We start from the raw sequence: 3,666 nt of genomic DNA on the forward strand, positions 1-3,666 counted from the left end.
TCACTTACACATCTTGATGCTTGCCCTGATTGTACTCTTGGTCCTTGTAGAGCCCCCTTGGCTTATGGCGATTGTATGTGGCATGATCCTCTAGATCTTGTCCATTGTGCAATTTATGGACCTATGCCTACCTAGTCACTTGGTGGAGCTTCGCATTTTGTGACCTTCGTGGATCATGCTACCCACTGTGTTTGGGCTTTCCCTTGGTACGGATTGAGGATGTTGTAGTTATGCTTGACAGGTTTATGGATTCTGCTGGTTGCAAGCCTAGGTGCTTGTAGATGGATTATGAGAGTCATGCTATCTCTCCCAGCTTTTAGTCCTATTGTCAGTAGTTTGGCATTGATTTCCTATGCCCACGATATTACAGGATTGCTCATGGCATGTGCCTGACTCTACAGGAAAAGGTTGCTTCTATGCTTACGACAGCTGGGTTATGTTATGGCTTTTGCGATGACGCCCTTATGATGGCAGTCTACTTGCTTAATAGGATACCGTGTCTGACTTTGGATGGTATTACATCACACGAGGCATGGAGTGGCATGAGACCCTTGTATGATTACTTGAGGATGTTTGGCTGCTAGGCATTTGTATGTATGCTAGATATGCCTATATCACACAGATGTATCCTCCTTGGTTATGGAGATGGTGACTTTCAGGCTTACAAGTTATGGGATTTGGATGCCCAACAGGTTATACCCAGCTGTCATGCTGTCTTTTATGAGACGCATTCTCAAGCCTCTTGATGTGCATTCAGTGCGCTTTATGGTTGATCCTACAGCCCTATTTCAGTCTTCCGCTTCGTTGAGACTACATACTATCTTGAGACCCCATCTGACATGTGTCTAGGATGCTGGCCCTTCTTCTATGATTGAATTTGGAGAGTCTATGTGCTCTCCATTGTCTCCTATGCACCATGCTGATGTTATGCACTACTCTGATGCTTATGCATTACAGCCTTGCACTCATGAGTTGTGCTTGCTTCATGAGAAGCATTCTTGGATTGCTCCGATGTATGGAGCTGTGGGATTGCTTATCTCCTGGATGTCATGAACTCGGGGATGCTTGACTCTTCTTTTACAGAGGTTCCCGCTTATTGCATAGCTCACTTTCCGATTGGGCGTTGGGTGAGATGTCGTGATTCCTCACCTTGTCTCTTTTCCTTTTTTCTTTGTTTTTTCACTCCCTAGCCCATTAGCCTTTTAGTGGGAGGTTGTTGGGGTAAAAGGCCCTTAGGCCTGCCTGTGTACACTGACTGCCCATATTCTTTATTCATATACATGAGATAGTGCAACAATGCTATCATATCATTCTTGACAACACCTACATGGTGTGTGCTCTTCTCTCCCACATTTTCCTCTTCTCCTTCTCCATTGCCATTGCATCCCTTTCAATATATCCAACCTACATATGTTAATGTATTAGAAAATGAACCATTTCTCTCTCCTCTCTCTTTTTACTCTATCTTCTCTCTCCCCTTTCTCTCTCTCCTCTCCCTTATCTTATCTCTCTCCTCTATCTCCTCTCTCTTCTCTCTCTATCTTCTATTTTCTCTCTCCTCTCTCATTCTACTCATATTTCCTCTCCTTCATCTTCTCCCTCTACTTTTACTCCATCTCATCTCTCTCCTCTCTCTTTTCTTCACCTTCTTCTCTCTCTTCTCTCCTCTCTCTTTTCTTCACCTTCTTCTCTCTCTTATTTTCCACTCTTGTTTCTCTTATCTCCCCTTTACATTCTACTCTCTCTCCTTTCTCTTATCTCCTCTTTTATGATCTACCCTCTCTCTCCTCTCTCTTATTTATTTTCTTCTATCTCTTCTCCTATACATATGTTTGTGTGTGTCTCTCCTCCCTCTCTCTCTGTTTTCCTCTTTCCTCTATCTACACTCTCTTTTTCTCTCTTCTCTCTCCTATCATGAATCGTGTGGTGGGGGTGCTAAAAATAGACAAGAGGGAAGAGAGGTGAAGAGACCAACAGTGCACACACAATAGCAATGGAGACTTGAGCACATAGAGAGATAGGGCTAAAATCTTATTTTTCTTCTTCTTTCTTCTTCCACACAAAAGAACTAAGTATGCAACATGATAAAATACTAATATGAAAAGTATCACAACATATGTACAAAGTGGTCACTAATTGTGAATCCTCTAAGAAAGAAAGAAGTGGCACAATAAATGTGCCATAACTAAGGATGCATTATATGGGTGTAGTCCAGCTATAGAATCACTTGCATATCCTCATGCAAGTCACCTAACACGCTAGTGAATAATATCGTGTCACATTACCAAGGCACGTAGTAGTGGATGCTGGCTCATATAGAGCTCGACATCTCAACACTCTCCCTCAAACTCCAAGCATAGTCTTGAAGCAAGGGAAGGGTGAGAAAGCAAGTTTTTAAAGCAAGATTTTGAAGAAGATTTTTTTTGGTAACCCCTCTATTCTTATTCCACATAGTTCACTTATTCCACCCTTAGATGTACCCACCTCCACTTCCACTTCCACCTCCTTGCCGCTGCAGCCACCATCATCGCTACCACTAGCTCTATGACCACCACTACCATCACTATCTTCACCATTATCTTCACTCTCTCTATCTCTCTCTTTCCCTCTCTCTCACTCTCTCACTCTACATGTAAGTAGCTCATTCTCTCTCTCTCTCTCTCTCTCTCTCTCTCTCTCTCTCTCTCTCTCTCTCTCTCTCTCTCTCTCTCTCTCTCTCTCTCTCTCTCTCTCTCTCTCTCTCATTATGCCACCTATCTCACCATCACCACCACCTCACACACACACACACATGCATACGCGCGTGCGTACACACACACACATGTTTGCAAGATGGAAATATTTTTGCAAGCACGCCAAATTGATAGAACTTGTATTATGTTGGATTGTTACATATGTTGCAATGAACAATTCTCTCCTTATTGATATATAGCTTTGTCTCTCTCTCTCTCTCTCTCTCTCTCTCTCTCTCTCTCTCTCTCTCTCTCTCTCTCTCTCTCTCTCTCTCTCTCTCTCTCTCTCTCTCACAATGTAAAAATATTTGTACGAGTACTCCAGGTTTGACAAAACTTGTTTTACATTGGATTATGACATGTGTCATAACAAATAGTTCGCTTTATATATATATATATATATATATATATATATATATATATATATATATAGATATATATATATATATATATATATATATATATAATTTACAATATAAAATAATTTTTGCAAGCAATCTGAATTTAGATTTGTATTACATTGACTTATGGCTACTACTGTTCCACAAATTGACAGATAATGATAGTAGAAGATTATCATAAATTTGATCATAACTAACCAATCGAGGTATGTCTATATTTTCTCAATAAAATAAAATACATTTTTCTGTAAGAATTAGCAAAGTCTTTGCTTTGCTAGTCACACTATGGTCAACGTTGGGAAAGTTCTTCTCTAAGTTTCTCTTTGGTAAGCACGGGTTGGTGTATAAACATGTCTACATTTGCATCCATTCCAAACACTCACAAAATAATTTTCCTTATACATGGCTTTGGCAACCTCATTAAACATTGGTTAGAAAGTAAAATCTCATTATTAAAGCTTGCACATTTGTGGATTCTTTATTGTGGTGGCAAGAAGGGATATTGATTGGTGAAAGCAAGTATAAATTCAATG

The sequence above is a fragment of the Lygodium microphyllum genome, chromosome 6 (genome assembly GCF_053477565.2).
Source record: "Lygodium microphyllum isolate KBCC chromosome 6, Lygodium_microphyllum_v1.1.10, whole genome shotgun sequence".
Lineage (NCBI taxonomy): Eukaryota > Viridiplantae > Streptophyta > Polypodiopsida > Schizaeales > Lygodiaceae > Lygodium > Lygodium microphyllum.